Source organism: Gavia stellata, unplaced genomic scaffold, assembly GCF_030936135.1.
Source record: "Gavia stellata isolate bGavSte3 unplaced genomic scaffold, bGavSte3.hap2 HAP2_SCAFFOLD_87, whole genome shotgun sequence".
Lineage (NCBI taxonomy): Eukaryota > Metazoa > Chordata > Aves > Gaviiformes > Gaviidae > Gavia > Gavia stellata.
In genome coordinates, this window is record NW_026777117.1 from 269098 (window position 1) to 291607 (window position 22510).

Sequence of the window (22510 nt, forward strand, 5' to 3'; positions counted from 1 at the left end):
TTCCCAAGACATCATCACGCATTTCTCTTTCAGAAAGTGTGGGATCTGTCCGGCATGTGCCGGTGCTCTGTTTTTCTCTTCTATCACTGAGGAGGCCGGAGATTGTCCCAGCGTGGAGCAGAAGTAATGCTTGCTGTTCCTCTAAAAGTCAGGTGGCCAAAGCCAGCATTTTGGTCCCCAATGGTTTCTTTGGCCACAGCCACCAGCTCCATGTGCTCTAGGTGAGGGACAACTCTGTGCTGCCATAGACTCTGTTAAATGACCCTGTTAAAAAAAAAAAATCATCTGTCATCAGCTGGCCCGTCTCTTCATCCCTGAAAATAGCCGCGGTGTGAAGAACTGCCATTCCTACTGCCCTTGTAGCTGCACAGGAGCGTTGGTTCATAGAATCATAGAATATCTCAAGTTGGAAGGGACCTATAAGGTTTATTGAGTTCAACTCCCTGCTCCTCGCAGGACTATCTAAAACTAAACCATTTGACTAAGAACATTGTCCAGATGATCCGTGAACTCTGACAGATTGCCGTGCTGCTCGCAGAAGCAGATGGATTGTCTTTGCCCACTCAACAAACAAGTAGCAATTGGGTTACGAGAGTATGGCCCCTGTGTTCAAACAGCCCTGGTGAGGACTTTGGGATGTTGAGGAGGTATCGCCATAAATCTACATTTCCTGACTCGGAGAGGGAGGCAGGCAGGGGCGAAGAGAGGGGAACCCTTTAGCTCTCTACAGCAGAGCAGCTTGGGGAGGACTTCAGCTCACAGGAAGATTTCAGGGGGCTCCGCGAAGAGCAGGGCAGCCCAGTGAGATGCCCACCGCAGAGTTAGTGGGGTGGGCTGGAGCGAGAAGGATTGATTTATTCCCCACCGTCTGCTTTGTGTAGTGGAGGGAGGCAGAGGTCCCTGGGGGGTCGGGCACCCCAAGGGTCCTTCTGGGCCAGCTGGCATGCCATGCATTTTCGAGAGCGCCTGACTCAGTTAATGCCGCCTTTTCAGCCGCTCTGCCCTCGGAAGAGTCATCTTTCTCCTCTGCAGGAAACCTTTCCAACTGTGAGCTTGCTTTGCTTGCTTCGTCTTTGGTGGTAACTGTCCCCTCTCCCTCACCCGCTTGCTTCCGTCACCCCACACTTGTCCTCAGCTGTCCCTGGTGTCACCTGGACCAAGCCAGCCCTGTCTGGTCGTCCCTCACCCCGTCCCCAGGAGCTCAGTGGGGCCGTTGGACTGTGAGCATGTTTCCCAGCAGTACATCTGCCTTGCTCTGGGTAAAGCGGGGGTAATTCTGCTGTACTGTGTGAGTGACCTTTAATTAATAACTCAGCAGCCATGATAACTAGCCTTTTACACCAACCCTATAAATCAGGGTGAAAGCCACGCTCAGCCTTAAATCTGTGATTTCTGCTGGTGTGACAAGCCCTGTTCCTTCTGGACAGGGGATGGATGGCGGTGCCAGCGTACTCAGCGGGGTGGAACTTCAGTGTGTGTCTGATTGATTTTGGGATGCGACCCTAGGAAGTATATTAAACTGGAGCTTTTCTTGATTTGTTTTTCATTCTGCCTTCGTTATCGTTGCTGCTTTACCTTCTCCTGCTTTTCACTGCGGTGACCTGCTGTGGAGTCCCATTGGGAGGGCGTGCTGGGCTGTGGCATTGCTGCCCGCCCGGGACGTGCCGGGCAGCCCACATCAGTGCGGGCCGGTGGAGACACGTTCTGGGGTTCCGCAGAAGCGGTCGAGACGAGCAGGGATGTTTTCCCCTAGGTGAGGACTTCAGGATGTGCTCCATCTTTTCATCTCCCTCCTTTTCCACGCTCTGCTCTTGGCACCCTGGAGGGACAGTGATGCTAGCTGGTGGGCAGAAAAGTCCAGGGACACACTGGTCCTCAACCCCCAGGATGCCTCAGCTCAGACTTGAGCTTCTTTTTGACTTCTTGTAGGGTGAAGCTGGCCTGCCAAGCCCACCCAGCCTGCTCCCTGTGACCTCAGGCTCTCTCCTGTTCATCCCTTTCACAAACTTGTTGAGATCCAGCTTTGGTCTCCTGCAGCATTTACCCTAGGAGAGGCTAGATCAAGAATCTCTCTCTTCCCATGGCTGGGAGCCTTCTGCTTGCCTAACGCTCCCCAAACCAGCCTGCTGCTCTCAACTGGTTATTCTCAACCAGTTCTTTGGCTCCCCCCTGCTTCCTAATATTTTTAACCACTGCAGCCGTACCATTCTTGGTTTGACAAGCTCTCAGGCTTGACCCTATGAAGACATCTCAAAATGGTGAATGTCCAGATCCCTGCCACAAAGAGAGCTGGAGCACATGTCTCCTCCTTTGCTATCAGTTACGGGGGTCAACACAGTTGTCTGTTTGCAGAGCCAATTTTTGAAGTAGCTGGTAAGATTGTAATTGGTGCTGATTACTTTAAATAGCATCTCCAAATTACAGCTGTTGGGGCTCGTTTAATTTTGAACAAAGACGACAAATAGTCTTTATCGTTAGAGCTATTGATTTGTTCAGAGGGACCTTTGGCCGGAGTCTCATTAAGAAGCATTTTTCTGTCTGATCGAGAAGCCGGAGCTTCCTACCGCCTCACCTGATGCTTCTAAATCATCTGGCTGATGTGCAAAGCATGAGGAAGGAGAGGACTTAATGGGTAGTGTTTTGCCATCTGTAAAATGAGAGCAAGTCAGAATAACTCTGGTGAAGTCAGTGGAGACTTCTTCCAGGGCTATAACTTGCCAAGAGAGGCAAGTACTGCTGCCTAAGGGTGATCTCCAGCAAGATCCACTGTGCCTGCAGTGGTGGTGGCTGGCCCTGACTCAGCTTAGGCTGGACCAAGGTGGCTGAGGAGCGCCTGCACCCTGCAAAACCAGACCTGGCACATCCCGTGGGAATACTCTGAGAGAGGTAGAAGCCACGTCAGAAGGAGCTTGAGGGGCCTCAGCTCCTCCTCTGACTCTTCTCATCAAAAGTGATGGTACAGTTGAGGTCAGTGGGCTTCAGCAGGAGCCAAGGACTCTCGGCGCACCCCAAAATCAAATCCTGTGGCTCCTACTTGGAAGGTGCTGGAGAGTTTTGGTTGCTGCCCCAGGAATGTGAGATACTTCACTTCTTTTCAGTAGTAACATCCCTGGGTCCATTCCTACACAATTTCTATTTTCAAAGAAGAAATCAAAATTCTCCCTGATCTCTCAAAACTGACATTTTTTTTGACTCAAGTAAGTGGCTCTTAAAACTGCTTATTAACTTTGAGTTAATTAATACTCGGTCACAGGGGGACATCCCCAGGACCGCTTGCTGCATTCAGATGAACGCCGAATCCAGCTTAATCATTTCCAGCGGGTGCGAGACAGAAATTGGAGGTGTCGGATCTCACTGCAGTGATGTTGCTTCTCTTCTCTCTCTCTCCACTGCCTGGTCTGAATTTCAATGGGTGGTTCAGGAAATACACAAGCCTTAGCTCAGCAGAGGAATTTATCCTAGCAAAGAAATAGTTGTCGGGGCCATTTGAACAAAATGTAGTTTAATATTTGCTATTGATGAGGGCAAACCATCCCCACCACCTTCCTCAGCTGCTGGCCAGGTGGCCCAGCTCAAGCCCAGTGTTCCCACATGGTGCACTGGGAAGCGTTTCGGTTTGCTCTGGTGTTCCATTATTTTGCTTTCAGTTGCAAACACCCTTGAGCTGTCTGTGGCTTGGTTCAAAGTGCCTTTTTAGTATGCATCTGATGGCCTCAGGGAGAAATGAAAGTGCATTGTAGGGGTCTGTAAGCCTGTGTAGATGCCTCACAGGCATGTGGTCTGCGGTGCCTTGCCCTGTGATAACCTGAAAAGAGCTCGTGCTTTGTTGAGAGGCTTGTTTGTACCCCCTGCCATGGCTGTGCCTGATGGGTGCACCAGTGGGTGGTCCTTGGAAGGCCAGGCAAGGATGTGAGGGTACATGTGGGTGCCATGCACTAGGGAAGCAGTCTCAGCACTGTTTAATATGAAGGGGTGGTGGCTTCTGGCCCGTGTCCTCGGTGCTGACAGGGGCTGCGGGGAGCTCGGGTGCTCCCCTTGCAGCGCTGCAGGTTCGGGGTGACGCTCCTGATGTCGATGGCTCTCGCGCAGCCTGAGTTGGCAGGGTCACATCGTCCCACATGAATCTTCACATGGAGTTTGCAGAAGCGGTGTGATTTCTAGCGCCTCTATTTTGGGAGGCGGGTGTGGGAAGCGGTGTGAAGCTGTGTCCCTAGCAGGCTCAGAAACCAAGAGACAGGGTGAGATTTATTTTTTTCTAACATCTCAGAGGTTGGGGATGATGGGTGGCACAAGCTTGTCCTGGCCCTAGCAGGAAGGACTCTCTTCCCTGGCGTCAATCTACCCGTGCTGCCCTTAAATGCCCACTGTTAATTCCTGGATGCATTTTGTCTCGTCTGAGGGGTGGCCAGGTTGGATGAGACAGACCCAGAGGGGTTAACACCTTGCTTTCAGCCCCTCCAGCTCCAGGCTGACCTGCTTATGTCGGGAGGCTCCTTGCTTCAGCTCCACTGTGCTGGTGGAGGCAATTCCACAGCCCTTTGGCCCCTCTGGTTTGGGATGGGTCCTCTCTGCAGGTGGAGGAGCTACTCTCTGCTCCTTGCCTTCCTTCCTGCATTCGCAACCTTGGCCAGAAGGTGCTGGGGAGGAAGAGGAGGAGCTGCCTAAAGCCTGAGCTGATGCTGAGCTTCTTATCTTCCCCCTCCTCCTCCTTTTCTGAGACAGCTGTCTTTCCTTCAGTGCCGAGATGATTTCTTGTCTCAGAGATCAGAAATAAGGCAGCTTTCTGTTGACACCTTGGGTTCCTCGCTCCCTCCCTTTTCACGTTACACTTCTTGTTATTCATTTTGACTTTCCCCCACTGGAAAAAGTCCCTTGTGGTTCTCTGTGCTTCTCCACAGCAGGACTTGCTAATCACATCATCTCCCAGCACTGGGTCCCAGAGGGTTTCTCCTTTAGAGTGAAAAATATTGTTGTTGTCTAGGCACTGTGGTTCCGTGAAGTTGCCTCAAACCATTCTATAAAACTAAAGGTAATTTAATAAACGATTATGGATTTTCCATCTCAGGGGTTTCTCTCTCCTCAGGAGTTGTTATTAACCTGCAGTATTTATCACAAGCACTCTAAGAGCCGCAGTTTCATTTCCTCGCTAGGATGGATCGCAGCTAGCAGTTTTGGGACAGCCGCCGTGATGATGGGCAGGCTCATGTGCTGAACTGGTTCATGGACCAGTGCATAGCTGGAGGGCTTCCGAGTACTCCTGGCCCTGGATATTTGTACCCCTATGCTGCAGGCATCTCCTTTATCACCCAGGAGAAGTAGTGTTGCCCAGAGGCACTGTTGTCACAGCTGAGCTGAATTTATTTCATCGTTATGTAGATGCCCAACTTAGTGGCTGCTGGAGGTGTGGATTGGTTTGGTCGCCCACCCTGAAATGTATTAAGGTGCCTCAGCTGAGAGGAGCGAAGGTTATGCAGCTGGGCCTGGAGATGGGTGATGCTCTGCAGGGGCAAGCGAATGCCTTTGTCCCCTCCAGTCCCAGTTTGTGCTTCCACGCAGACAGTGCTGAGGTTGTCTTTGGGGTCCCCCATGGGGTCCCAGCAGCAGGTGGAGGGAGGGTTGGGGAGGGGTGACGGCACCGCTGCTCATCGGTCCCTGCTTGGGGAAGCTTGCCTGGGCCAAGCCTTGTTCTTGCATGTGGTTGCAGGAAGGACAAGTCAGGTGAGACCTCTTGGGGCTTGTGAAGAGCAGAGCCGCTCATCCAGAAATGAAAATAATAAGCTACAAAGCTAAGGACAAATATTTATTTGGGAGCATGTCATTAGAGGCACCAAATTCCCAGCTGGGAATGAATCACAGAATCATTAAGGTTGGAAAAGAGTGTAAGATCATCAGGTCCAACCATCAACCCAACCCCACCATGCCCACTAAACCATGTCCCACAGTGCCACGTCTACATGTTCCTTGAACATCTCCAGTGCCGGTGACTCCACCACCTCCCTGGGCAGCCTGTTCCAGTGCCTCACCACTCTCTCAGGAAAGACATGGTTCCTAATATCCAGCCTAAACCTCCCCTGGTGCAACTTGAGGGCATTTCCTCTTGTCCTATCACTTGTCACTTGGGAGAAGAGACCAACACCACCTCCCCACAACCCCCTTTCAGGTTGTTGTAGAGAGCGATGAGGTCTCCCCTCAGCCTCCTCTTCTCCAGACTGAACAACCCCAGCTCCCTCAGCCACTCCTCATCAGACTTGTGTTCCAGACCCCTCACCAGCTTCGTCGCCCTTCTCTGGACACACTCCAGCACCTCAATGTCCTTCTTGGAGTGAGGGGCCCAAAACTGAACACAGCATTCAAGGTGCAAGCACCCAGGTTGCTGTGAAAAAATCTGCCTTGTTTGCCTATGGGGAACACTTGCAAATAGGCACGGTGACAGGCGGGCATGGTTCGAGTGTGTGGCATTAGAAACAGGAGCAGAGTTACTGTGCAGGGAATGTAATCTGAGTCACCTGGGAACGTTTGAAAAAGTTAAACCATTTACCTTTTCCTGAGAGATGTTGGTCAACCTATAATCTCAGCTCCATTTGTAAAATGAGCCGTTGAACTGCTTTGCTGAATCATTTGCCAAATTGGTCCTCAACCGGTTTGCGTTTAGAAACTGCCGGGGAGGTAACCACGCCGTTGGCAACTGCCATGTTGGTTATAACCTTCTTTCAGCAGAGCTACTGCCCTTTTAGCGCGAGGTGCTGTTGGAGCCCTTGTTCTGCAGCCGGGGAATACCTGCGGCATGGCAGGGAGCTGTATCTTGTCATCCACGTTTGGTGTATATTGATTCAAAACGACCAAAGCTTTCTTTCCCAAAGTACTAATCGCTGCTGCTCTGGCGCTCATCAGGGATCAATGGGCTGTTTAATTGTGAGTCTCTGCCAGGAATTGTTCGACGTGTCTTTCCATGTTGCTGTGCGCGTGCGAGGGTGTCCCACACTGGGCTCTGTGGGTGCTCCGAGTGGTGCTGGGCTCTGTCCGGTCAGGGCACAGCAGGCTGCGGGCTCCACCCCTGCTCCTGCCTGATCACGCTTTGAGAAAGCCACCACCATTATTGCTTGCTTGGACTGATCTACGGTTGCGAGTAATTATCAGGGGAAATATTCAGGATGAAGGTGTAGTAGAAGTGTAGTAGTTCTTGCTTTGGCCCTCTGGGTGAGGAAGGATGGTCCACGGCGGTGGGTGCTTTCAGGAGGGCAGTGCTGGGTCTGTACTGGCTCATCGCTGTCCGGATCTGCCCCTTTGTATCTCGGTCTCACATTTTTTGCACAGTTTCTGTCCCTTTTCCTTTCCTGCTGCGCTTTTTACCTCCCTATAAGCTATTCTCCTCTGTCCTCTTCCATTTCTCCTTGCAGCCCGTTGCTAGTTGCCTGCACAGCCGCTATACCAGCATCATCCCTGGGCAGCCCCCAGTGTTGTCCTGCTCCATCCTGGTTTTGGAGCTGCTGGGTGAGACCCATCGCTGAGCTCACCCCACTAGTGCCACACCAGGGGCCGCATCCTATCAAGGGGCCGCTGGTGCAGGCTCTCCTCCTTCCCACTGCAGGTCCGTGACCAAAGTTATGTTCTCTTCCAGGTTCAGCCCTCCAGCACCTAAATTTTTCATCAAACCCCCACCACCAAAGAAGGAGGGAGCCCTGTCGGAGCGCTCAGCGTCTGCAGAGAGCAACTCCAGGGTCGGGGGTGCAGAGGAGCTGGCCGAAGTCCTGGCAGCAGCGGGGGATCCTGCCCAAGAGCCAGCAGCTGCAGATGACTCCCTGGAAGCAAAGGTAGATTTTCTTCTACACCTTCTCTTCCTTGGAGAAGCCCACTCAGATTCTCCTGACTTCCATTGGGTTTGGGATTTTTTTGGTTTGCGTTTTATTACAACACTAAATGAGGCTTTTATCTGCATCATGATGTGAAGGCTTCCAGTTTCCTTTCTGTACCAAGCCATGCCAAGTACTGATCTCCATGTAGCACCTTCTCAACCCGAGCTGGAGCCACCTGTTTTCACGCTTCTGGCTTCCCCTAAGAGCTGGTGTTGCAGTGACGGCCATAGAGATGATTTTTATAAAACAAGGCTTTGCAGACAAAGACGCCTTTGATCTGCTGACCTTCCTGGTGAACCTCGCTGCTTTGGAGCTTGACCTTGGTTCTAGTGGGAGCTGGCACCTTGTTCTGCATCGTGTAGGATGAAGGCTGCTCCTGGGGCAATAAAGAAAGGATGTAAGAGAGCTCGAGAGATTCTGAAAGTGCCAGCGTTGACATTAAGTTTAAGGAGGGGGCTTGCACCTGCTTACATCCAAATATCAGCAGTTTTAATGCTATAACTCTGCACATTTTTTCTGAATCAGGAGAAATGATGCCCTGTAGACGTAAAGAATAGCGTGGCTGAATGTTTTTGGATAGAAGCATGAAATCATCTTTATTTCCTGCTTTGTTGCCATGTACGCGCAAATAAACCAGGGAAATACAAGTGGACCAGGCTAAGTAGGATCCAAAATTGCTTCAAAGGATTCTTCTGGATTCAAAGGATGCTTCTGGACTGCAGTTTCGTCTTCTGCTTGTGTCACTGTACGCAAGCTCCATATAACCTCCCTGGGGAGGTGGGAGACCACAGGCCTAGGAAAGATGCGGGTTAGCATCTTTGGGAATATACGCTTGGCAAAGCTTTGCTAAGCTTGAAAACGTGGAGACAACCGAAAGAGCAATGAAATGAGAGAAAACTCTTCCCTCCCCAGTGCTTTATCTGCTGGGGAGATGTAGCCTCTGATTAGGTCTAAGGATGTCCTGTAAATACTCTTGTAGATTCTGCTGAAGTCAAGGCCACAGCACAAAGCACTTCTTTGCGTTAGTGAGCGAGGGGGTATTAAACTTCAAGAGCAGTCACAAAGCCCTCTGTTATAAATAGGGGTCAGAAGCCCAGGGAAGAGGTTCCTTTTGAGAGGTGGTGCCTTTGAGGTTAAATACCAGCTCTCAGCTGCTGCAAGACAGAAAACCATCTCAGCTGCCTTCTTCAGGAAGGTGCCATTGGAGAAGAACGCCCGAGCAGAGATCCTCAGCTCTCCAGCACCGATGAGTGCATGAGATGAAACTTCAGTACCATCCAAAATGGGATAGTTGTGCTGAGCACTTTCTAAGTCCTTATTTTCCTGTTCTTGGTGTGTTCCTTGGGCGGGAGTGAGCAGAGCCAGGCTGGCATGAGGGTGCAAAATACCCTTGAGGTCTCTGCCAGGACTCAGTGCTGGGCGCACGCAGCTTCCTCGTGCAATCTTGCGTGTAGGAAGTGCAGATGGAGCCCATGTCTCATCTGTGGTGGGCTTGGACCCACGCTCAACTGATGGCACAGGCATACCCCTGCTTGATTTGTGCCCAGGTCCCATCTCAGCTGCTGCTGGCTTGGTGAGGTGGTGGATCCTGCAGCAGAGTGGTCTCACCCAGACCAGGCAGCTGCTTTCTGCAGCCCATGGTGCTTGTTTTCCAGTTGCTACCATCCTCTGCTGCGGAGCTGGAAGGTGCTGTGGAGACTCAGAACCTGGTGATGGTCAAGAAATTGATGCCGTTCGTGGAGGCAGAGCCCCTCACCTTGGGAGTGGAGGAGGTAAGTGGGAATCTGACGTGCTTATGTAGCCCCCACTCCCACTGGTGGCCCTTGGTGCAGCTCATGGAGTGGCCTCACACCCCTCCAAGCATATCGCACAGCACTGCTGAAGCAACCGGTCATTGGAGAGGCCACGCAGGACGTGTCGTAGGGTTGGCCAAGGACTTTACCTGTGCGGCACCTATGGAGGGCATTATTCATCCTGCTGTTCCTAACCAAGTGGTCGATAGGAAAATTTTGCAGTAGATTTTGCTGTAGCATCCTGAGAGAGAGCAGCATGCAAATCAGAGAGAGAGTGAGGAGACGTCCCAAATTACTTTGATGTAGTGTATTAATTAATGTTTTACTTAGTGAGTATGGGAGATTTTTCCCATGGTTTCTCCACTAGAAAGTGTAATGGATGCAGGGTGAGATTAGGATGATTTTGCCTGTGTTTGAGGAACAGGCCCCTCCAGTCATGTCTGTCCTTTGCTTCAAGCCATGGCTCTTCTCCTGCATCCATTTGGATGCTTGACATCTTGATCTCTCCTCCCCTCCCTCCAGGTTTTTGACATCATGCCGCTGTACGGTGTGCTGCAGCCGGGCGAGAGCCAGCAGGTTACGTTCACCTTCTTTGGCCACGCGAACATCGTTGCCAGCGTCACTGCGGTGTGCAAGGTGGAGGGCGGCCCAACTTACAAGATTTCGCTGAGTGGGGAGGCTTTGCTCATCGACTATCTCCTAGATGTTACGGAGATCGACTGCGGGCTGCAGGTACCGTGCGCTTCTCTTGGCAGAGGTCTTTGAAACCATCACCGGCGGGTTGCTGCCCGCCTAGGTCTAGGGCTCTCTCCCCTTCCCAGCTACTTTGTCAGCCGTATGGCTTGGAAATACAACCTTTGAGCGATACATCCTGCATCCAAGCCATCTCCATCCCCCCCCAAAGTTGGGAATTCCTGGGGCAGGCAGGATCCCGGTGGTGATCTCCAGAGGGACATGCCCCAAGACATCCAGCCACTGATCCACTCCTAAAGCCTGAGGTGCAAGGAGATGCTCTTTTTCAGTGCTCTCGATTAATCAACAAAATAAACCAGGGAGGGAGTTAACTTGGGCTTCCTGTCACTGTAGCTGGAGAGAGTTTCCCAGAAGAATCCCCACTTTACTTCTTTTCATTTAAAAACCCCATAGATATTTCCAGCTGTTGGCCCTGCATGTGTTGCACTGTTTGTCTCCCTTTTTGCTGGTATTTTGCTTGCAAGTACTTGTATGCAGGTGCCTTTTCCTCTGAAATGCCTCTGTCTTTGTTTCAGCTAGCTGTTCGATGACACCTTAAAGCGCAGAGGGCTTGTATCCCTCGGTTTCTTTGTTACTGCTCTTTACATGGTTGTCATTGCACCTCTGCGTGCTGCCGTAAATATCTGTTCCTGTGGTGGGCTAAGAGGTGCCCTGTGGCTGTGGGTTCCCCGGGTTAACCCAGGAGAGTCAAGTGCCCGTATGTCCTCTGCAGTCCTTGCTGCTGCGTTGGGTTCGTTTCCTCTCAAGCCAATGAAAGAGGAAGGAGATTCCCAGCATCAGGCCTGTGTCTGTAACTTCCCGCTCCTCTGTCTTCCCTTCAGCTGTTTAACAAAGTCATCGAAGCAGAGGTCACCCTGCAGAACAGCGGCAAGGTGGGATTCACCTACGCGGTGCTCAGCCCCAGCGCGGCCGCTGCCGACAGCCCTCTGCCCGGCGTGCCCCTGGTTGTGCCCAGCACGGTGAGTACGGATGTAGCGCAAGCAATTAACCCGGTATGTTTAGACACACACGGACGACTTGGACACCGTGGTGAGAATGGCTGCTGCCCCGTTTGTCACGTGCCACCCTCCCGCCATGTCACTTAGGCCCCTTGCACCCTGCAGCAGGCTTCCCGGTGCCCTGCTGGCACTTGGGACCTCCCTGCCCGCATCTGGCCATGATCACGCATCAGCTCAGCGTTGCCCCGGGGGCTGCCCACCTCTGGTAGTTGTCCCTCCTGTAGATGCACCAGCTTCCAGACTACCCCAGGGGGAGATCCTGAAAACCATGCTGATGTGATTGAATTTATGGTACTTTGGGAATGGAGATGCAGGTCATCGCTGGGGTGTTTGTGGCTCACACCCCAAGCCCTGCCAGGTTTACAGAGCTTCATAGCAGCAGCCTGACTGTGCCCTGGGACCGCGCTGTCAGTGTTCGTCTCCAGGAGGCACCAGCTTCCTTGTGGTTCCCTTTTGGAGAGAGCTTTTGTCCAAGCTGCTTTGGCAGTGGCTGGGGGCAGGCAAATACTTGGAGCGCTGGAAGGTTCCTGGCTTGTCTGTCGTTTGTCTGGCCAGATCAGCTTTTATAACAGTGACCGGACAGGCAAAGATGCTGGATTTCATTTCCCCCCAGATAAGGTCCTGGCTAGGAGAGTGGGAGGTGTCAGAGACACTGAGCAGGGAGACAGGAGGACCCCATCACCCCCTTCAACAAGAGCAGGGTGGGATCCTCTTTCAGAGACAAGCCTCTCCCTTGGGAAGGACCTTTGCTAACCAGCCACTGTCTTTGCTTTCTTCGACTTGACATTTGGCTGCAGATGCAGATGGAGCAGACGCTGGTAGAGGAACACGCCCTGGAGCAGCAAAAAGCTCTTGCCTCTGGTTCCCCGCAGGACACTGTCTTTGACCAGCGTGCTCGTCAGAGGCTTCTCAAGTTAGTGGGGACTCCCGTACCCTATCTCCTGGCACCCCGAGGGTAACACCTGGCGGCACACCCCTGCTCCTGAGAGCTCTTTGTGGCTGCAGAGCTGGGAATAGCTGGGTACTTCAGAAAGGGTCTGATCCTGATGGATTTACATGTTCCCTGTGAGCAGCTGAGTGTCCTCACCTCTATAGTGCCACCCCGAGCTTTAGGGATGCTCAGCTCCCCACAGATGATGGGTTCTGTTCTTAGAGCTAAGGGGGTCCAGGGCAGATCATCAAGCCCATCCAGACAGCCCAGACACCATCCCTGCTGACCAGCTCTGAAAGAGGCAACTCAAAGCTGGCGTCTTTCTTCCAACTAACAGCTCACACTAAACAAAAAGAGCAGGGAACGGCACAGGTTGACAACCCCTTGACAAGCCCTAAATCGGGTGGCTTGGATGCTGGTGGGACTGCAGGGCTCACCTAGGTAACTTGGTCCTTCCTTTTGCTCCTTCACGATGAGGGACGGGCACTGTAGGCTCCAGTTCAGCAGGAGGCTCTGCAAAACAGATTGTTTAGGTGGTTTCCTGAGTGGGATTGCCCTTCAAAGGACCTTCCCATGAATCTTGGAGGTGTTGATTACTGCATTTACCGGTGCTCCTCTGGGGACGGATCTGGTTGCAGAGCAGTGCAACCTAATTTTTTGTTAAGGTCCCATTGGTAGCTGACAAAACCTAGGACCTAGACTCCCCATGACTTACCAAAGACTTATTACCAGGTGGTCAGGCTTGGGTTTCACTGGCTAGAGTTGAGTTTTTACAGCAGTGAATACAGAACTATCCATTTTATTTGCATCTTCCATCCACTTGGAAACGTAACCAGGCTGTGGTTTAAGGGGTCTCCTTACTCCTCCTTTCAGAGCTGAGCTGCCCGAGTATGTCCTGGACTTCGGCTACATCATTCTCGGGAACATCCACACGCATGTTGTGAAGATCACCAACACCGGGCAGTTCCCCGTGACCTTTCGTGCCAATGGACGGGTCCTGTGTGACACAGGTAACCAGTGCTGGGGAGACTTCATGTGGGCTTGAAGGAGCTGTCTCTGACAGATAAGCTTAAGTCACTGGACATGGGGACGTTTTTTGAGTGCTTGTTTGTATAGCTTTGTCCTCCTTAGTACCCCTGCTTGCTGCTTTGGAGCCTGAGTTCTCCTGGCCAGCAGTGCCCAGAGACGTGGCCTGCCTGTGGCTGCCCTAACACGTGATTGCAGGGGCTGGATGTGCTGATCACTGTGGTCACCTCTAAGCATCTTCTGCTCTTGGCTACTGTGAGCATCATCTGAGATTTTGTGCACTCAGTAGGTTTGCGTTGCAAACAGATGGCCCCTTGGTGGTTTGGAAGTGCTTTGGTTTGGAGTTCATAATGTCACAGCACTTCTGTTCAGCCTTTATTGAGAAAACAGCCTGTGAGGTCCTCTGGTGTATCAAAATAGGCTTCCGAAATGGGCCTTGAGGTAAGGCTGCAGTGCCGTCAAACGGTGACTCGCTGTGTCTGAGGGCTGGTCAGGTGTCTCCTCTTAAGTTGTTTTCCAGGGATCACCACAGCACAGGGGAATCGTAGTTGGAAGTTCTCCTTTGGAGAGGTCTGGGCATCCTTCCCTGGGATGCCTGCTAAAGGAATTACTGGTGCTCCTCAGCTAGTACGTTTCCTTTTTACCATGCAGACCTTGGATTGTGGCTGTGAAAAGCCTTTCTCCTTGACAGGTGACAAGGGAGAAAGAGTGGCAGGCTTCTCCGGAGAGGCAAAGAGCCCTCTTCTTCACAGAGCTGCCAGCCAGGACACCCGTATGGCCTTAACGTGCTTGTGACACATTTCATGTCACTTGAGTGTCTCAGCTGCTTTATTTTCCTCTGTTCAAGGTTTCAGCGTGGACCTGGACCATGTGAAGCACCTGCCCTACTGCGAGACTGAGACGTTTGAAGTGCGCTTTGACCCACAAAGTGCCAACCTGCCCCTGGAAGAAGTGGACGTGCTCCTGCCCATCAAGGTACCTCATGGTCCCTCACCTCCCTCTGCCCGCACCACCTTTTGGGGCAGGCAGCAGGTTGGGGACAGCAGTAGGTGTCACTCAGGCTCTAAGCTGGATGCTCTGTCCTTTGCTAGGTAGCAGAAGGCCCCACGTTTCATGTCCGCCTCCGTGCCTACGTGACTGTGCCGTCCCTCTGCCTCTCCAGGGACAGGCTGGAGTTCTCCGCTGTCCAGTGTGGGCAGTGCGGGGAAGAAACTGCAGCTCCACAACCAGCTCCAGGTCCCCTGTAAATGGTTCATCACTGTGATTGAGCCTGTTAAGAAGGTAAAGCACAGACAACGTGTAACACATCATAACTTCTTGGTTGAGTTTTCTTTGCCTCTCTTGCCTTTTCTGCCCCTGTGGCTGCCTGAGCACTTGGGCTACAGCTCGTGTGAGGAAGCTTTAGAGAGTACAGAGCAAATCTGGTTCGCCTGGACCTGTTCACTAGCTGATGCTTCACTTCTCTGCCATCTTCCCCCATTCCTCCTCCGAGGACAGTGCCTCCCCATCTGCCTGCCCTGCCTATATGTCTTCCCTCCAGCTGTAGAGCAGTGGTGGCTGTGGCTGGTTTGGATGCGGGTGCTCTCAGCACCGTGACAGTATCTCAGAGCACTGCAGGACCTGAGGGTCTGACCTCGCAGACTGAGGAGACCTCACACAATTGGTTTTTTTCGCTCAGGGGGACAAGCATTTGCCGGTGAGGGTGCGTCGGAAGCTGTTCCAGGAGTGGAAGACCAAGCCCCGTGTCTTCAAGGTGTTGCCGTCAGCTGGAACCCTGGCTCCGGGAGAGCGATGCAATGTGCAAGTCAGGTTTTCACCCGTGGAAGAGGTGAGATTGGTGGGTGTCACCCCCAGGAGGTCTGGCAGGGCAGCGTGGTAACTAGCTCAGCTCAGGGAGCCCGAGATGAGGTCTATCTGCACACAGAGCTTTCTGCAAGCCCCATACCCACCGTGCCTCAGTTTCCCCTGCAGCGCACTCTTCTGAGAGGGGCTTTGAAATGCCAATGAGGAGCTGGCACAGAGAGCATCAGGGCACTGCAGTGCAGGTCCCTCTCGGTGCATGGGGGGAAATCTGCCTGTTTCCCCTCATCTTCCCCCTTTCATGGGCATGTTTGCAGGCTGCAACACCCTGGTGCAGAGCAGCTGGCACGCTCACAGGGGATAACTAACCCTGGAAGGGCCGATCTAGGCTAATCCTGCTGCTGGTACCAGCAGACAAAACAGCCACCAGACCCCTTCCTGGGCACGGCAGGTCAGTCACCTGTAGTGGTATGCTGCCAGCAGTCCCTGTGGCTCTGGCCCAGCCTGCCTGCACGTTCCCAGGTAGTTTGGGAGTGAGCATAAACCACGGAGCATTCCCAAAGGTAGTTTGCATGTGGCCACCATGACTTGGAAACTGGCAGCGTGTAACAGTATGGACACGAGCGTTTCCGTGCCTAGGAAGCGTCCCAGGGATGTTTTAACTGCTAGTAGAGCTGTAACCATCTTGTCTCTGGCTTTAACCAGAGCCAAGCCTTGAGCAGAGAGGAAGACCCTTATTTCTAGCCCCTGACAGCTCATCTGCTTCCTTCATGTAGCTGATGTTTGCCTGATGTAGCAGTGCCAGGACTCTGTCTGGGCAACATAACCCTGAAGAAGGAGGTGAAGCAGCCCCTGAATCCTGTGGGAGCTGAGTCCACCCATGAGGACCTTTCTTATGAGCGTTGCGCTCCCTCATGACTAGGTGGAAACATGTGGTAGTCCATTTTAGATCCATCTGATACCCAAATATCCAGTTCCACTTCACACCAGGATTCATCCCAGTTCCTCAGAGCCAGCATGCAGGTGCCATAGCCCCTGCTATAAGTTAATATCTGTTTTGCATTCAGCTTAGAGGTACTGGTAACATCCCTGACCTTGGGGCAAGGGTTAAATTTGAGCCCCTGTCACCTGGGACTTCATGGAGGACCTTTCTGCACTTCTCTCTTTTCAGAAGTCCTACAGAAGTGAGATGAAGGTTAACATTTGCCAGCGCACCCAGCCCCTCCAGCTGCTGGTCTCGGGGCAGGGGCCGGAGCCACAGCTGGAGTTCAGCCCCGTGGTGCTCGAGCTGCGAGCGGTGCTGCCATACAGCCGTGGGGCGGAGGGGACGGTCGTGGTGAAGAACCCATGTGAGTTCCCCATCGAGTTTTACTCGCTCGAGTTTGACCAGCAGTACCTTGCTGAGGAGCAGGTGAGAGGGAAGGTCTGGTCCCCACGTGCGTAATCCCGTAGCTCTGCAGTGCTCCAGCGTTCCCAGGCTTGTGCCGGGGAGACGGAGGCAGTCCCCAGGGCAAAGCCTGGTGGCATTTCAGGGTTAGCCAGCTTGGCTGGCAGGCTGTGGAGGGGCTTGGATAGTCCGTATTGTTGGGAGGAAGGAATGAAGGAGAAGATGGGTTGGCTGGGGAGTCTGTTCATGGGATGGAGGTCAAGAAGCACATCCCATTAATGGTTTCTCTTCCCTACACACACAGATCCTGCAGACGCTGAAGGACTATGATTCACACAACACCTTATTGCTGCCTCCACGTGCCCCGGGTGAGAAGCTGCCCCCGGAGGTGCTGGAATACTACCAGCACCAGAAGAGACTGCAGGATGAGCAGGCACAGTCCAAGACGGGGGAACCAGTGGGCCAGGACAATGGTGAGGGTTTGGCATTGGCTGTCCTGAGTGTGGACACAGCAGGGAGTTCAGCCCAACCTCCCCTGAGCTCTCCGTGACCTCGTTCTCCATGGAAAGCCCATGCTTTTAGCAGCCACCTCTTCCCCAGCTCGGTGGAGGAATTCCTGGGTGAAAGGAATTCCTGGGGCTTGGAATGCGCATCCTCTACCAGCCCTGAGTGCAGCCTAAGCAAGCTCATATCTGCCTGCCATGGACTGGGGAAATAATCAGGATATCTCCTTGTGTCCCTCATCCACAAGGAGTAGGGCTGGATGAGTTCTTCAGCTGGTAGAACCAGGTTTAATTTCAGTAGCTATTTGATATTTGCTCCTTCCCAGCAACAAAAGCACAAGCTCAAAATTCCCCTGAGGGCAGAGACAGCCTGGGCAGGCTTTCCTGGGCAGGGAAACTCTGCCTTGGGAGCAGAAGTTTCCCTTCTTGGGAAATTTTCCGTCGTTTGCATGTGGCCATGCAAAGTGGCAAATGGCAAAGAGCAGATTGCCTGGCCATGTTCACCCTCTTCTTCCCTCCCCGTGTCCTTCCTCCTCAGCAAACCTTGAAGATGTCCGGTCGCAGTCAGATGAAGGAGGAAAGCGCTCTGCTGGGATTGTTGACACCATCTCATCCCATAGTTCAGTCGTTCCCTCCACCATTTTTGATGAAAGCCCTTCCAACAAGGTGGTCTCTAAATCTGAATGTGGAGAAGAGGAGGAGGAAGGTGCTGAGAAAAGACACGGGACAGGTAATAACCCGAAGCCCTTCACCTATTTTACATCTGTTGTGGCAACAGGGCCTCAGTGGCGGCCTTCAGCGTCACCTCCATCACTTCACTGCAGCCTGGTGCCATCTTCGCTCCTGTGGGCCCTGAATCCACTCTTGCATATGAAGTCTGTAGGATCCTGAGAAGAGTCTGGGGCAGGGACAAGGGAGAGGCCAGGGAGGTTTTGCCCAGCTTTGCCAAACGAGCGCCTTTTCTCTCAGGAGCTGCTGGGATCAGGATGGTGGTGGTCCCTTTCCTAGGCAGGGCAGCGCACTGCCTGTCCTATATGACGTTGCAAGCCAAGATGGCTTTGGCTGACCTTCCAAGGGCAAAGGTGGCAACTCTTTGTAAATGCTGTTATGGTGAATTCAGAGCCCAGCACATCTGCGGCTCTAATATTCCTAAAGCATCCAGCTTTTGGATAATTACTTGATTCCCAAATGGAGGAGCTCCCTTGGGACTGTGTAATATGCCCGGTTCTGCCTGTCCCCCCCTTACTCAGCAGGACCTGGGACCAAACTCCCATGAGGACCATGTTGACAGTTCAGGGAAGGAGACTTGGCCCAGTCCTTTTAGGTATTGCCAGATGCTCGTTCTTTCCTCTTTCTGCCATCCCATTTACTATACTCTGAACAGGAACCTCTCCCAGCATCTAGGGCAGACCCTGATCTGCACAAACCTTAAGGAAGGGGACGGGGAGACCCTGGACACGACATTGGTTTCGGCAGAGTCTTCTCTGCCAGGATCTGAGGGGATGGGGAGGATGATCAGCATCACAGGTAGGCAGGAGGCTGACTTTTCTACCCGGTCCCGCACAGCAGAGCATCGGCAAAGCACCGCCAGCAGCAAGGAGGCCGCGGGAGAACTGGATGACAGCCCTGTCTATAGGGCTATCGCCCGCCACCTTGGCATCGATATCTCTGCAGAAGGGCGCGCAGCCCGAAACCGCAGAGGGATTGTCATCATCGTCCACGGGGAACCTCTGACAGGTACGTGAGCCGTACCTCTTGGCTGCAAGGAGGGCGGGAAGCAGGAGAGGCATATCCTGGTGGACCATGCTGCCTGGTTGATCAGTTGAAGCGAAGCGAGGTAAGCCACAGTTCTGCTGGTACATTAACCGTCCCAGGCCTTCACCTAGCCGGCGCAAGTGGCATGGCATGGCTCATCTTGTGTCCGTACAGCCAGGCTCTGGTTCCCCCAAACAGGGTGGCCACGTCCCCGTTGCCTTGTTGGGACCACGTTGCCTAGTGTCCATGTTGCCTTGTGGGAGCAGTCCCTAGCCCATACTGACCCCCAAACCGTGTCCAGACGTTGCCTGAGACAGCGCCGACCAGCACAGGCTAGCAAACGGTCTGAATGGTGGTGGGACAGGGCTCCAAAGCCTGACCCAGGGTTGAGGTTACCACAAGGGACTAAGTCTTCAGGTGAACGTGAAGTGGAGATGATCCACCTGGCTCTAGAGGACAACACTTCTAACCATGCTCAAGCTGCCTCCCTCGTGGTTTCCCCTAAAGTGGCATTTTGCTTTCGGACTGTCCTTGAAACTTTGAAATCCCGTTCGGGGGCTTTCCAGAGCCTGTCCCTGAAAATGCCGCATGTGCAAGTGTCACCAAGCAGTCTTTCTCAAGGCAAGATGTCGGCAGCGGTCACCCTGTCCAAATATTACGGTGCTGCTTGCTTGTCCATGGATGCCGTGGTGACAGAAGCCATCTTGGACAGGAGCAGCTCGGCAGGGCTCCGTGCCCGGGAGCTGTGCATCAGGGCTGCCATCGAGCAGAGCCACAAGGAGACGGAGGATGCCGGTAAGGAGAAACAGTGAACCCAGAGCAGCGCTTCGGAAACCCACCGTGACCATCCACTTCTGCTTGCTCCAGAGAAGAAGTTTGACAGCCCTTGGGTCTCTTAGGGAACATGGGTGTAGAAATGCAAAGTAATTTCATAAAGCATCTCAGGTTATTAACAAAATCTCAATTTTAAGGGCTCAGAGACACTTCTACTGCCGCCGGGCTTCTCAGCACATGTTCCTTTTCCTAGGAGCGGTGAAGCGCACCGGTGTTTTTCTCAGGGTTTTTATATATTTCCTCAAAGCTGAATCCAGCTTCCTCCTCATGGCCGTCAGGTAGAACTGATGCCCACTTAAACGAGGAAAAGCCCTCTGAAGCGGCTCGTTAAGCACTAGAGGACTGACTTGGAGTGTGGCTTCACAAACACGAGAGGAAGGGAAGAATAACCTCCCGGGGGAGTTTCAGAAAAGAGGCACACTGCAGATGAGCTCTTTTCTCCAGAGATTTTCCTACACACGCTGTCAGGTCGCGCAGCTCGTGCATGTTGTGCTGTTCTCCACGTGAGACCAGAGACTTTTAGGGAACTTTTTGGGCAGTTGATGCCCCAAGCTCTGCAGGCTGAGGCCAGACCCTGGCTCTGGTGGGGGGAAGTTTTGCATCACTCAGCTTTGAACCTGGTTGAGTTGGGAGCTGGTGGAAGGAAGAAGGGTGTGGGTCCTGGGTGGGGGTATCCCACACCGGAGGATTTAACTCTAGGGGAGATGGGTGACTGCAGCCAGGGCAAGGCTGCGTATTACCGTCTTCGTGTGAGAATGCAGGATGGGTGCAAGGTATGGAAACAATGGTCCTGGAGGACAAATCCTTGGCTTGATCCACAGGGGAGCTACAGTGCAAATGGCATCACCTGTGTGCACGCTGCCCTGTTTGGTAGGAAGGACATAGGGCTGTGCATTGAAAAGTCTGTGGCTTCAAAATCCAGTATCTGATGGTGTGGATTATCGTGCTAATAAGAGGAGCAAGGAAGGAGCTGCTTCTGGGAGGCAGTGCTGCTAGTCCCTGGCAGGCTGGGGGACACGTGCTGCATCCCTGCGAGGGCGCAGGGCTGTGCCCATTGGGGTGGAAGGTGCCTGAAGCACAGGGCTGTCCCCAGCCCCGCTGAGCCGTCTGTCCCCTCCGCAGGTCAAAACGCAGATGTCTTCCTCAGCCTGCCGTTCAGCGCCGAGGCGAAGCACAGCTCGGACATGAGCCAGTCCAGCTCTGGGGACAAAGCCAGCCTGCATTCCATCAGTTCCCGAGGCCAGGCGAGCGCCGCAGCAGACAAGAGGAAGATGGATGGCCACGCATCCCAATCCCAGAAGGAGCATCCAACGGATCCGACAGGCTCCCAGGTGAAGTGTGATCTGCACTGGTTAATGCCTGGGAGCTTCCAGTTGTTTTTGAGAAGTGAAGAGGCTGCTTGCAGTGGGGTCTCCGTGTCACCCAGAGCCTGGTGCCGGGCTGTATAGTGCAGAGAGCCAGCTGGGCAGGCTGGGGATGGCTCAGGGTGGGAACGAAACCCTGTGCACCAGTAGAAAAACTGTACTGGGTCTTACGGTTTGTTGGCAAAGTGCAGTCCCGACTAACGTGGCTGCAGGCAGTGGGCAAAGCTGTGGGATGCTGTGCCAGGGGCTTGCAAGCTTGGGTCTGTGCTGGCCAAGGGATGTGACCCCCAGGGTTGTCCCCTGGAGCTGCTGGTCTGCAGTTTTGTTCTGGTCTCCCGCTACTGAAAGAGCCCAACTTCAAGCCCAGCAGCTGGAATTGTTTAGGGGGTTCCAAAGTGGCTGATTTTTCTCATGGTGCTCAATGTTGCAGGGCTCATCCAGTTCTAATCTCATCTCACCCTCTCCGTGCGTTCCTGCGCAGCGATGGCTGAGCATCAGTGGCAGCGCGACGGGAGAGACAGGCTTTATGAGCTGCGTGCTGCCCGAGGACCTGCTGGTGGCCATCCTCTCTGACAGGCTGCAGGTACGTGGGATGGGGGCAGATGAAATGTCCCTGCTACAGAGACAGGCAGCGAGACACAGAGAGGTACAATTTGGAGAGGAGGAGATTTGTATCTGTTGTTGGAGGAGTCCTGGGCTTCGTGCAGGGATCCCTGGGTGAAGCTGCAGATGTGATAAGTTGGCAGAGCATGGGGGAAGATCAGAGCTGGTCTGAGCTGATGCGCTTGGAACAACGATGGCTGGTGTCCTTTGACCTTGGGGTTTACTGACCAGCTGAGAGCTCAATGCGTGCGATAGCTGACTCTCTTCCTTCTCGATTTGATTCACAGTTGAGTGACTGCTACCAGGGAGTGGTGTTTGATGGCCTGGAGACCCTCTTTGCACACAACACGGCGTCTGCTCTCCTCTGCCTGCTCAAAGCTGTCAGAAATCGGCCTTCTATCTATTTTGTGAATTTGTTCCAGGATTATGCTTCTTTGAAAGCCAGGGAGACAGCCACAATGGAGCAAGAAGGTGAGACTCTTCATCTCCATACCTCTCAAATACTCTCTCTCAAACCCTCACCCTTATCCATGTGTATCTGGGTTACCAGCAGAGCTTGTCAGAAATGTTTTTATTAATCTTTCCTCATTCTGCCTCAGTGTAGCCAGCGCTCAGCTCCCCGTTGCTTAAAATACATCAGAGCTGAGGCTGTAAAACTTATCTTGGTCTCTAACATTAAAGCTTGTGCCCAAGTGTGTGGCTCAATAACTAAGCACCGGCCCACTGCCCACGCCGCTGGTGCACGTGAGCCAAGCAAGGGACGAGAACTCGCTGACCGGTGACAGTTTGGGGGATTATCTGAATTTTGGAGCTGGGATATGAGCTCCCCAGTATCTCCTGGCAGGATGATAGGCTGGGCCGGGGCAGAGTTATGAATCCTCGCAGCTCACGCAGAACAGCAAGCTCTGCT

General features: G+C 53.1%; 1 pseudogene; it reads left to right on the forward strand.

Moving 5' to 3' along the window:
* LOC132321696 (hydrocephalus-inducing protein homolog) overlaps nt 1-22510 on the forward strand; it is a 124538-nt pseudogene that overhangs the window by 91549 nt on the left and 10479 nt on the right.